This window comes from Staurois parvus, unplaced genomic scaffold, assembly GCF_062004578.1.
Source record: "Staurois parvus isolate SC_StPar_1 unplaced genomic scaffold, SC_StPar_1.0 ptg001634l, whole genome shotgun sequence".
In the NCBI taxonomy this organism is placed as follows: Eukaryota; Metazoa; Chordata; class Amphibia; order Anura; family Ranidae; genus Staurois; species Staurois parvus.
The window spans coordinates 174,264-188,492 of NW_028319430.1; the positions used below are offsets into that span (position 1 = coordinate 174,264).

A 14,229-nucleotide genomic window follows, 5' to 3' on the forward strand; every position below is an offset into this window, starting at 1 on the left:
CAATTCTCTGGCACTCAGTAACAATTCTGTCTGTCCCTGAGTAACAATTCTCTGGCACTCAGTAACAATTCTGTCTGTCCCTGAGTATGAATTCTGTGGCCCTGAGTAACAATTCTGTGTCTGTGCGAGTAACAATTCTGTGTCTGTGCAAGTAACAATTTTGTGTCTGTGCGAGTAACAAATCTCTGGCACTCAGTAACAATTCTGTCTGTCCCTGAGTAACAATTCTCTGGCACTCAGTAACAATTCTGTCTGTCCCTGAGTAACAATTCTCTGGCACTCAGTAACAATTCTGTCTGTCCCTGAGTATGAATTCTGTGGCCCTGAGTAACAATTCTGTGTCTGTGCGAGTAACAATTCTGTGTCTGTGCAAGTAACAATTTTGTGTCTGTGCGAGTAACAATTCTCTGGCACTCAGTAACAATTCTGTCTGTCCCTGAGTAACAATTCTCTGGCACTCAGTAACAATTCTGTCTGTCCCTGAGTAACAATTCTCTGGCACTCAGTAACAATTCTGTCTATCCCTGAGTATGAATTCTGTGGCCCTGAGTAACAATTCTGTGTCTGTGCGAGTAACAATTCTGTGTCTGTGCAAGTAACAATTTTGTGTCTGTGCGAGTAACAATTCTCTGGCACTCAGTAACAATTCTGTCTGTCCCTGAGTAACAATTCTCTGGCACTCAGTAACAATTCTGTCTGTCCCTGAGTAACAATTCTCTGGCACTCAGTAACAATTCTGTCTATCCCTGAGTATGAATTCTGTGGCCCTGAGTAACAATTCTGTGTCTGTGCGAGTAACAATTCTGTGTCTGTGCAAGTAACAATTTTGTGTCTGTGCGAGTAACAATTCTCTGGCACTCAGTAACAATTCTGTCTGTCCCTGAGTAACAATTCTCTGGCACTCAGTAACAATTCTGTCTGTCCCTGAGTAACAATTCTCTGGCACTCAGTAACAATTCTGTCTGTCCCTGAGTAACAATTCTCTGGCACTCAGTAACAATTCTGTCTGTCCCTGAGTAACAATTCTCTGGCACTCAGTAACAATTCTGTCTGTCCCTGAGTATGAATTCTGTGGCCCTGAGTAACAATTCTGTGTCTGTGCGAGTAACAATTCTGTGTCTGTGCAAGTAACAATTTTGTGTCTGTGCGAGTAACAAATCTCTGGCACTCAGTAACAATTCTGTCTGTCCCTGAGTAACAATTCTCTGGCACTCAGTAACAATTCTGTCTGTCCCTGAGTAACAATTCTCTGGCACTCAGTAACAATTCTGTCTGTCCCTGAGTATGAATTCTGTGGCCCTGAGTAACAATTCTGTGTCTGTGCGAGTAACAATTCTGTGTCTGTGCAAGTAACAATTTTGTGTCTGTGCGAGTAACAATTCTCTGGCACTCAGTAACAATTCTGTCTGTCCCTGAGTAACAATTCTCTGGCACTCAGTAACAATTCTGTCTGTCCCTGAGTAACAATTCTCTGGCACTCAGTAACAATTCTGTCTATCCCTGAGTATGAATTCTGTGGCCCTGAGTAACAATTCTGTGTCTGTGCGAGTAACAATTCTGTGTCTGTGCAAGTAACAATTTTGTGTCTGTGCGAGTAACAATTCTCTGGCACTCAGTAACAATTCTGTCTGTCCCTGAGTAACAATTCTCTGGCACTCAGTAACAATTCTGTCTGTCCCTGAGTAACAATTCTCTGGCACTCAGTAACAATTCTGTCTGTCCCTGAGTAACAATTCTCTGGCACTCAGTAACAATTCTGTCTGTCCCTGAGTAACAATTCTCTGGCACTCAGTAACAATTCTGTCTGTCCCTGAGTATGAATTCTGTGGCCCTGAGTAACAATTCTGTGTCTGTGCGAGTAACAATTCTGTGTCTGTGCAAGTAACAATTTTGTGTCTGTGCGAGTAACAATTCTCTGGCACTCAGTAACAATTCTGTCTGTCCCTGAGTAACAATTCTCTGGCACTCAGTAACAATTCTGTCTGTCCCTGAGTAACAATTCTCTGGCACTCAGTAACAATTCTGTCTATCCCTGAGTATGAATTCTGTGGCCCTGAGTAACAATTCTGTGTCTGTGCGAGTAACAATTCTGTGTCTGTGCAAGTAACAATTTTGTGTCTGTGCGAGTAACAATTCTCTGGCACTCAGTAACAATTCTGTCTGTCCCTGAGTAACAATTCTCTGGCACTCAGTAACAATTCTGTCTGTCCCTGAGTAACAATTCTCTGGCACTCAGTAACAATTCTGTCTGTCCCTGAGTAACAATTCTCTGGCACTCAGTAACAATTCTGTCTGTCCCTGAGTAACAATTCTCTGGCACTCAGTAACAATTCTGTCTGTCCCTGAGTAACAATTCTCTGGCACTCAGTAACAATTCTGTCTGTCCCTGAGTAACAATTCTCTGGCACTCAGTAACAATTCTGTCTGTCCCTGAGTAACAATTCTGTCTGTCCCTGAGAATGAATTCTGTGGCCCTAAGAATTCTCTGGCACTCAGTAACAATTCTGTCTGTCCCTGAGTAACAATTCTCTGGCACTCAGTAACAATTCTGTCTGTCCCTGAGTAAAAATTCTGTGGCCCTAATAACGTTTCTGTGGCCCTAAGTAACAATTCTCTGGCACTGAGTAACAATTCTGTCTGTCCCTGAGTATGAATTCTGTGGCCCTAACTAGCGTTTCTTTGTCCCTAAATAACGATTCTGTGGCCCTCATTAACAAGTCTGTGTCCCTGAGTAATGGTTCTCTGTCCCTAAGTAACTTCTCTCTGTCCCCAATTCTCGTTTCTGTGGCCCTAACTCTGTCCCTGTCCCTAGTACAGAGCGGTCTGCCTCTGTTCAATGACTGCAGGCAAATGAAGATTTCCAAAATGGCCGCTATATATACCTCGACCATTACACAGTGCTGGCTGGCTGGCTGCTGATTGGCTGATGCGATCACATGTCGTTGAGGAATGCATTATGGGGCAGCGCGCCTTGTCTGCGCGCCTTCCCCGACATCCCCGCTCCGTCGCCGCACATGTCAGCCGCCATTTTCGGAAAAATTTCGATTCGCGCGTCCGAATTAGGCTGTTTTTCGGATTCGGCACGAATCGAAATTTTTCCGATATTCGACTCGAATTCCACTTCGGATACTTCGATTCGCTCATCTCTAGACGGTATCATCAACCTGTGGAATGACATCACTCAGTAATGGGACGGTATCATCGCCCTGTGGAATGACGTCACTCATTGATGAGAACATTTTGCCATAACTGAACTCTGTGGTTGTCCAGCGCCTCTTCATTGCCCGGCATAAATCCCGTAGGATAAAACGGGCGGTATCGCTAGGAATTTCACCTCTGGATTGGACACTGGGATGGACAGTCATGGTTGTCCATTCTTGCCTATTGCCAGAACTCGATCGTAGGATCATGTCTTTTGTTGGAAAGACGCCAGAAGTCGTTGATGGTAAAGTGTTATCTAATGCTGGAAAGAGTAAACCTCTTGTTGATGTGCTGGAAGGATGAACACGGATGGGATCCCTGGGAGGTGCGACGCTGGGAATGGGAAAGTCAGAATCTCCCGTAGCACTGTCCGCATATTCATCTTTTGGTGGTATGTGGTCACTCTCTGGTAGATTGAGCTTGCGGTGCCTGAACTCCTTGGTTGGCCTGCGCCTCCCCATTGGCCGGCATAGATCCCGTAGGTGAGCACGGATGTCATCCCTGGGAGGTGGGACGCTGGGAATGGGAAGGTCAGTCTCTTCCATAGCACTGTCCACACTTTCACTTGTTGATGGGAAGATGTTAATGTTCCTGAGCCGCTTGTTTCGCTCGCTCCTCCTCATTTCCCGGAGTAAATCCGTTATGTGAGCACGGACGTCATTGCTAGGAGGTGTGAGGATGGGAGTACGAAAGTCAGCCTGGTCCATAGTGATGTCTGTTGTTAGATTGATGTCAATCGTCGGTGGGTTGATGTTGCTTTTCGTTGGTTGGATCCATTGGTGAAATGGCTTGAAATATTTTAGGAACATTACCAGCAGCAAGATGATAAGTCCCAACAAGCATTCTGATTGGTGCTCAGCAACAGTATTTATAAGCATGGGTAGCACTGTGTTCCCTAAGGCCGCCCACCCATTGGACCAGACTGACTGGAGCTCAGCAACCATCCATTGGTAGCAGTCAGTGGCATTTATAAGCATGGGTGGGATTCTGTTCCCTAAGGCTGCCCACCCATTGGACCAGACTGACTGGAGCCCAGCAACCATCCATTGGTAGCAGTCAGTGGCATTTATAAGCATGGGTGGGGCTGTGTTCCCTAAGGCTGCCCACCCATTGGACCAGACTGACTGGAGCCCAGCAACCATCCATTGGTAGCAGTCAGTGGCATTTATAAGCATGGGTGGGGCTGTGTTCTCTGAGGTTGGCCCCTCGCTGTACCAGACATCGAGTAGTTGATAAAAGAATTCAATCAGCTCCAGGAACATCAAATATTGTGCTAATATTGTGGCCAGCTGATTCCTGCGCAGGATGTACCTCAGAATGAGAACACTTATCAGGACTGTCCCCTTATACCAGAATGGAATGGTGGCCAGTAGTGAAAACCAACTGATGGGTCCTGGGGACTCGTTTTCCAATTCTCTGACCTTTTCCTGCTCCAGTTCTTCCATCATCTTCATGGTCCTCCCCTCCTCCATGCGTATATCTGGGGAGTCTTTGATGAAATATCGGTGTTCCTCCATCATCTTCATGCTCCCCCCCTCCATGCGGATATCTGGGGAGTCTTTGATGAAATTTCTTTGTTCCTCCATAATCTTCATATCATTGTCCTTGTCCATGCCGGTCTTTGTGGAGTCTTTGATGTCCTTCCTGTGTACTCCCCAAGGGAGCAACAGAATAACAATCGCGGCAAAGATTCTGCACATTTTTGTTTTTTTTTTTTTAGAAAAAAAACAGGAGCTCTGTAAGGAAGCAGCTGTCTCTGGTGAGAGAAAACAGCAACTGAGGACTCACAGTGAGGGAGGTCATGTGACCACAGTGAGGGGGGCGGGGTTTATGTGTGACCAATCAGCAGCCTCTGTTCAGCCTGCTTTACTCTGATTGGCTCATCTGGGATCCAGTCTGTTAACAGTGCAAAGTCACAGTGAGGGGGGCGGTGTTTATGTGTGACCAATCAGCAGCCTCTGTTCAGCCTGCTTTACTCTGATTGGCTCATCTGGGATCCAGTCCAGGCGGCATTGGATTGGATGTTGGGATGTAGAGCAGATCTGGATTGGATCCTATTATATAACATTGATAACATTTCCCTGTATTTATAATATAGACGCCTCTGTTTATATTCATACAATGTTATTATAATGTCATTTTATTTATTTTACTGTATTAATAGGATTGTAATGATTGATATGAATTGTAATATAAACAATAATGGGTGTAATATTAATAATCCCAATAATTATAATACAATAAAGCTGTTCTGTGTATTTGGATGACAGAAATCTCCTGGCCATTCTCTGTGCTGACATTTCCCTGATGTAATGCACACAGGAGCCGCTAGAGGGCAGCAACACTCAGCTCCTCCTGTAGTGTCCCATCACCATAGATTTCCTCCTGGAAGACCCATCACCATGGAGACCAGGCAGGAAGTGATCGGTGTTTTCATGGTGTCTGGAGGGGAAGTTGGGGAAGCTGCGCCCCGGGGTGGCCGGGAAGGGGAAGTGCTGGGGGAAGGGAGACACTGGGGGAAGGGAGACACTGGGGGGGGTCAGCCTCCATTATTATTATGGGTAATAAGATGTGTAATCATATATAATGTTATAGTGATACATCGTCATAACTCCTCTGATAGTCACACTTATTGTTATCATTAACCATCATTTCTATACCCCCCCCCCATCATCACTATACCCCCCCCATCATCTCTATACCCCCCCCCATCATCACTATACCCCCCCATCATCACTATACCCCCCCCCCATCATCACTATACCCCCCCCATCATCTCTATACCCCCCCCCATCATCACTATACCCCCCCCATCATCACTATACCCCCCCATCATTGCTATACCCCCCCCCATCATCGCTATACCCCCCCATCATCGCTATACCCCCCCCATCATCGCTATACCCCCCCCATCATCACTATACCCCCCCATCATCGCTATACCCCCCCCCATCATCACTGTACCCCCCCCATCACTGCTATACCCCCCCATCATCGCTATACCCCCCATCATCGCTATACCCCCCCCATCATCGCTGTACCCCCCCCATCACTGCTATACCCCCCCCATCATCGCTATACCCCTCATCATCGCTAAATACACATTTTTTTTACCTGCAAAACACGGCATTTATTTATTTATTTCATTGTTTTTTAAGGTGAACTTCTATTGTTGGAGAATATTTCTCTGGCTGTCAGTTTGCATTTGTATCTTCTATGCTGGGAAAAGGTTTCTTTGAGTTGTGATGATTTGGTTTGTGATTCTGATGGGTCACCATTGTGAACTAACCATCCGTTTTACTCTTCTAGAAGATCAGGAAATATTCCCGGACACATTCCTTGCTGACCCCCCAACATTAATAAAAGGGGGCGTTCAGAAGAGGGCGACAGACCCCAGTGTAGCCGAAGGGATGATGGCGTGCCCCCTGTCTTCTCTGACAGCCAATGGTGAGTTCACATGGGGAATGCCCTTCATCACTGAGCTGACAACACTGTCTCTGCTGCACTGAAATCCCAAGCAGTGTTGTCAGCCCCGGCCAGTTCTTCTCTGTATTACTAATAGCGTGTTAGGAGGCCTGGATCCCAAATGGGAAAACAGATTTGATGAAGAGAGGCAGCTCTGTAATGTGGGGTATCCCTGAGGGTCCCCAGAAAAGTGTCCAAGGATGAGAGTGCCCCCGGATAGTGTACGTCCAGTAAATGTTTATCAAATGTTACTTCAACTTTAAAGGATAAATGTAAAGGTGTACAACCCCCCCTCCCATCCCCCGATACCTGCTGTACTTACCTTTGGGGTGGGAGCTGTCAGGGCTCCCACAGGTGACCCAGTAGTCCAGGGATTCTCTGGGCAGCACTTCCTGGAAGGAGCAGATGGATTCTGATTGCTCGGCGCTGTCACAGGGAGTCTATCTGGTCCGTCTTGTGAGCGCTGCACAGAAAAGAGCGGATATTTCACATTCCCTGACCACTGGACCTGCTGAAGAAACCCTGACAACTCAGGATGGCCAGAAGTAAGTACAGAGGGACCTGGGGGGGGGTACGGTGTTCATACACCCTCTGCACTGCATTTGTATTGTGGAGCTCACGGTGAGCTGACTATCTTCTACCCCCTCTGCTATGATATGTCCCCCCCCCCCCATGTATGTAGGATGGCATCGGTCTTGGGCAAGCGCCTGGTGCTGAAATCAGCGCCATCCATCAACTCTCATCCATTCTTCTTCAAAACATCACGGTCAAACAGCGGTGGGGGGGGGGAATAGAGGGGCGTGCTGTCAACCACGCTAGCCCCCAGTCTACAGCACATGTAATACATACATGCACTCTGTCACCTAGAGCTCAGGATGAAATACACATTATAGATTCTCCTTTGAAGCTGGACTCCAGGTATGAAAAGAACATCAATGAATCCTCATAATCTCCTGTACAGCAGAGCTCAGGCTGGGAGATGGAGGAGCATCAGAGGGAACCAATAGGAATAGATAGAATTTGTGGTGGTTTTTGCCCATGTGATTGGTTCTGGACTCTTTCACATAACCGTTCCAATCAGGTCCACCTGTCCGTTTTTGGATTTGGCTAAACAGGCCAGACTTCCCTCCCCACCTCCATCAATGAGACTTTCCTCCCCACCTCCATCAATGAGACTTCCCTCCGCACCTCCATCAATGAGACTTCCCTCCCCACCTCCATCAATGAGACTTCCCTCCCCACCTCCATCAATGAGACTTCCCTCCCCACCTCCATCAATGAGACTTTCCTGCTCACATCCACCAATGTGACTTCCCTCCCCACCTCCATCAATGAGACTTTCCTCCCCACATCCACCAATGAGCCCCCACCGGGTTGTTTTCTTTTTGTGTTAAAAAGATTGGGGAAAAAAAATCAAACCGTTTTCTTTGTTCTGTTATACAATTTTGCACATTCTCCTCCAGGTTGCTGATGCCTCTCCAGTCGCCGTCATCTCGTCCAGCGTGCCCGCCAGTACTGGGGTGCACTTACCTGCGGGCGCCGTAGTTACTTTGGCTCCGCCCCCAGACATTATCGGGATGAAGGACAGCGGAGGAGATGTAAGTCCCTGATTTCAGTCTTCTGCTTCATTCTGCCTCAAGTATTCAGGGAAAGGTTAAAGCTGTCACTTTGTAACAGGTTCTCTTTATAGCCCCGCCTCCTCTGCGGCTCTTTTTGTATAAACGGTTTGGTTAGGAAGGGAAGGATTACCATACACTTACAGATCTAAAGCCAGCGAGTTATAGAGGAAATAATGCAGCATGCAGACCTTTTACTAAAGCGCAACTCCACCAAAAAGGGGAAATTCCGCTTTAACCACTTGCCTACCGGGCACTTTTACCCCCTTCCTGCCCAGGCCAGATTTCAGCGCTGTCACACTTTGAATGACAATCGCACGGTCATGCAACATTGCATCCAAACTAAATTTATATCTTTTTTTTTTTTTGACAAATAGAGCTTTCTTTTGTTGGTATTTAATCAGCACCGGGGGGGGGGGGGGGGGGGTTATTTTTTTGCTAAACAAACGATGAAAGACCAAACATTTTGAAAAAAAAACATTTTTTTTTAATTTCTGTTATAAAATTTTGTAAATAGGTGATTTTTCTACTTCACTGATGAGGCGGCACTGATGGGCATTGATTGACGGCACTGACAGCCAGCACTGATGGGCACTGATAGTCAGCAATGATGGATATTGATGAGGCACTGATGACGCTTCTCCACTGATGGGCACTGATAGCCTGTACTGATGGGCACTGACCACTAGCACTGATGGGTACTGATAGCCATCACTGATGGGCACCCACACAAAGCACTGATGGGGCTACACTGATTGCCCTGATGATCAGTGTATTTGTCCCCTCTGAGAAATGCCGCTTCCCAGCTCTCCTCTCCTCATGTGCTGTGAGCGGGAGGAGAGGACTGCCGATATCCAGCATTTCTGATTTACACTGATCGGCTGTGATTGGGCACAGGTGACCACATGGTAAAAGGCTGCTCTGATTGGCCCTTTCCTGGACATATGATCAGCTGAGGCTGAAGGACACAGCGATCAAACATCGCGCCTGGGGGGGGGGGTTGGGGGGGGTTCTGGAAGGACATTGATGGACGCCCTCTGAAAACTTCTCATGTCAATGGGGAGCCCCAGACCCCTCCCAGCCAGCTGCTTTGGGGAATGAAGGGGGTGAACAATAATCAAGCAGGTTAGAAAACCCAAAAACCTGTCCTGAATTTCCTTCCTCCCCTTCCAAGTATATCAGCCATGGGGGGGTGGGTCATGGTTTTACCACCCCCCAGACTGCTTGGATGGAAGGGGCTGTACACATGATTTGCGGATGCAGCAGAAATGATACCCTCTGTCACATTTGCCATCGGTACTGCTGAGTGTGAATGGGACCCGTCACAACTGCCCTGCATCCATGTACAATGCATGTGGTTGCTGCTCGGGGGCGGGGACTTTATAGGATTATATCACTTAGTGAGAAGGTGACTTCTCATCTCCCAGCTGCCTGTCAATTGCCCTCTGAAAAGAGATCCAACGGTGATCACTGTTAGAGGGCAATGCGGGTATAAAGAGCCCTTCCTCTGGCTGTGTGCAGAGATCTGCCCATGTGTATGTCAGAGGATTCCCGGCTCTGGAAACCTATACAATGTTCTTTTATACTTGGAGATGTAAACGGCTTGATACTGAAAGAGCCTTTACATGGTTAGTAAAAGAACTTCCTTCCCTATGAACAGCGAACCCCACCTGTGAACGGACTTCATGATCCAATCAATATTTGTCTGCAGACGTAACGACGTTCAATATAGAAATGTATTCTTCTATAAATCCCCGCTCCGCGCTTCTACTGTGCAAGACTGGAGGGGGGCCGGAGGGGGGATTTATTGTACCGTCATTGGTTATAATGTATGAGAAATCTACGTTTCATTGTATTTGCTTCTCACCTACAAATAAAAAAAAAAATATATATTTTCTGGCGTATAAGACTACTTGTTATACTTGAAAATATACCCCAAAAATTGGGGGTGGTCTGATACGCGGGGTATAAAATGTGACCCTTGAGTTTGTTTGGGTCAGGCTGGCTGAATGCAGTAATGTCCATACAGAACACCGCGCTGAGCCAAGCTGGCTGAAAACAAATGTCCCTGTGAGAGATGAATCTGTCAGCCCGCTGGATGTGCCGTATATACAGGATTCTGCACTGAGCCAAGCGGGTTCAAAACGTAGCGGTACGTCCCGACTGTAATCAGCCCGCTGGATGTGTGTATGTACGGTAGTTGCAGCTACATACAGTATACACTGGGCCAATCACAGCAAGCGATGTATACTACTAATGAATACAAAGGCTGCTTGGATTGGCTGAGTCAGAGAGGTGGGCTGATGTCACAACCCAGCCAATCCCCAGCAGGCTTTGTATTCATTAGTCCAACACTGAGCATGGGCCCCCCCATATCCAATATACACCCTACTTCTATATACAAAGCGCTATATACATCTGACACACCGCACATATATATAGTATACAGGACACACCCCACATATATATACTGTATACAGGACACACCCCCCATATATATATAGTATACAGGACACCCCCCATATATATATAGTATACAGGACACACCCCACATATATACCATATACAGGACACACCCCACATATATACTGTATACAGGACACACCCCACATATATATAGTATACAGGACACACCCCACATATATACCGTATACAGGACACACCCCATATATATACCGTATACAGGACACACCCCACATATATATAGTATACAGGACACCCCCCATATATATACTGTATACAGGACACACCCCACATATATATACTGTATACAGGACACACCCCACATATATACTGTATACAGGACACACCCCACATATATACCGTATACAGGACACACCCCACATATATATAGTATACAGGACACCCCCCATATATATACCGTATACAGGACACACCCCCCATATATATACCGTATACAGGACACACCCCACATATATACTGTATACAGGACACACCCCACATATATCCTGTATACAGGACACCCCCCATATATATACTGTATACAGGACACACCCCACATATATACCATATACAGGACACACCCCACATATATACCGTATACAGGACACACCCCACATATATACCGTATACAGGACACACCCCACATATATACCGTATACAGGACACACCCCACATATATACCGTATACAGGACACACCGCACATATATACCGTATACAGGACACACCCCACATATATACCGTATACAGGACACACCCCACATATATACCGTATACAGGACACACCCCACATATATACCGTATACAGGACACACCCCACATATATACCGTATACAGGACACACCCCACATATATACCGTATACAGGACACACCCCACATATATACCGTATACAGGACACACCGCACATATATACCGTATACAGGACACACCCCACATATATACCGTATACAGGACACACCCCACATATATACCGTATACAGGACACACCCCACATATATACCGTATACAGGACACACCCCACATATATACTGTATACAGGACACACCCCTCATATATACCGTATACAGGACACACCCCACATATATACCGTATACAGGACACACCCCTCATATATACTGTGAGATTACCCTCCCCCCTTGGTCTATATATATATATTGTGGGAACTCACTTCAGAAGGGTGGAGCTCTTCTTGGTGAAGCACACAGCAACTCGCTTCTTTAAGGTCCTTTTTGCCCAATTTTATTTAAAAGAAAAAAGTTCAACAAAAATGTTTCCCACGCCGGGGTATCCGCCAGCAAACAAACGCAACAAAGATCAGCCTTCTGGCTCACATATACAATTTTCCACTAGCCTTCCACTTCAGGCTTATGTCCGTCTCCTGCAGACTCTTTCCAACATATGGCTCTCGCACACAGCTAGTCTGACTTCCCCCTCTCCTTGGTGAAGCCCTCCAACACACATAGCCCCCGAGTCCTTGGACCGCACACAGCCCCCGAGTCCTTGGACCGCACACAGCCCCCGAGTCCTTGGACCGCACACAGCCCCCGAGTCCTTGGACCGCACACAGCCCCCGAGTCCTTGGACCGCACACAGCCCACGAATCCTTGGACCGCACATAGCCCACGAGTCCTTGGACCGCACACAGCCCCCGAGTCCTTGGACCGCACGCAGCCCACGAATCCTTGGACCGCACGCAGCCCACGAGTCCTTGGACCGCACACAGCTTTGGCTCACACAGAGCCACTCAATGTCAGCCACTCCACTTCCCCCTTGTAACTCTCAGCAAACCCTCATTATATGGGCTCTGAGCACCGGGGCCCAAACCCTGCTGGTTGACTTCAAATGCTGGACACTGGATTGGAGATTCCTTCCCTCCCAAGGCACTGTGAAATCTCCAGACCACGGAGCCCCATTCCAGCAATATCCAAATCTGGAGAAAACTGCCACAGCAGTATTCTCCACTCACAACCTACACTCCGTGGTTCTGCACTTCGCACATGTGCAGACCCTGTGCCCATCACCAGACCACCTCTACCTGCCTTTATCCCGTGACAGGGCCCTGCACTGTGACAATATATATATATACTGTGAGATTCCCCTCCCCCTTGGTCCATATATATATATACTGTGAGATTCCCCTCCCCCCTTGGTCCATGTATATATATACTGTGAGATTCCCCTCCCCCCTTGGTCCATGTATATACAGTCAGGTCCATAAATATTGGGACATGGACAGAATTCTAACATTTTTGGCTCTATACACCACAATGGATTTGAAATGAAACGAACAAGATGTGCTTTAACTGCAGACTGTCAGCTTTACTTTGAGGGTATTTACATCCAAATCAGGTGAACGGTGTAGGAATTACAACAGTTTGCATATGTGCCTTCCACTTGTTAAGGGACCAAAAGTAATGGGACAGAATAATAATCATAAATCAAACTTTCACTTTTTAATACTTGGTTGCAAATCCTTTGCAGTCAATTACAGCCTGAAGTGTGGAACGCATAGACATCCCCAGACGCTGGGTGTCATCCCTGGTGATGCTCTGCCAGGCCTCTACTGCAACTGTCTTCAGTTCCTGCTTGTTCTTGGGGCATTTTCCCTTCAGTTTTGTCTTCAGCAAGTGAAATCCATGCTCAATCGGATTCAGGTCAGGTGATGGACTCGGCCATTGCAGAACATTCCACTTCTTTGGTGTCTTTTGCAGTCTGCTTTGGGTCATTGTCCATCTGCACTGTGAAGCGTCCAATGAGTTGTGAAGCATTTGGCTGAATATGAGCCGATAATATTCCCGAAACACTTCACAATTCATCCGGCTGCTTCTGTCAGCCGTCACATCATCAATAAATACAAGAGAAGCAGTTCCACTGGCAGCCATACATGCCCACGCCATGACACTACCACCACCATGATCACTGATGAGGTGGTATGCTGAGGACCATGAGCAGTTCCTTCTCCATCCTCTTCTCTTCCCATCACTCTGGTACAAGTTGATGTCGGTCTCATCTCTCCATAGGATGTTGTTCCAGAACTGTGAAGGCTTTTTTACATGTCGTTTGGCAAACTCTAATCTGGCCTTCCTGTGTTTGAGGCTCACCAATGGTTTCCATCTTGTGGTGAACCCTCTGTATTCACTCTGGTGAAGTCTTCTCTTGATTGGTGACTTTGACACACATACACCTACCTCCTGGAGGGTGTTCTTGATCTGGCCAACTGTTGTGAAGGGTGTTTTCTTCACCAGGGAAAGAATTCTTCGCTCATCCACCACAGTTGTTTTCCGTGGTCTTCCGGGTCTTTTGGTGTTGCTGAGCTCACCGGTGCGTTCCTTCTTTTTAAGAATGTTCCAAACAGTTGTTTTGGCCACGCCTAATGTTTTTGCTATCTCTCTGATGGGTTTGTTTTGTTTTTTCAGCCTAATGATGGCTTCACTGATAGTGACAGCTCTTTGGATCTCATCTTGAGAGTTGACAGCAACAGATT

General features: G+C 46.9%; 1 long non-coding RNA gene across 1 annotated transcript in view; it reads left to right on the top strand.

Annotated features, from left to right (window-relative positions):
• LOC149434980 (uncharacterized) overlaps positions 1–6,621 on the top strand; it is a 63,658-nt gene extending 57,037 nt beyond the window's left edge. The window contains exon 4 of the long non-coding RNA XR_016308582.1: positions 6,511–6,621. This is a non-coding gene — a long non-coding RNA (uncharacterized LOC149434980). The remainder of the gene's footprint in view (positions 1–6,510) is intronic.
• The last annotated feature ends 7,608 nt before the right edge of the window (positions 6,622–14,229 follow it).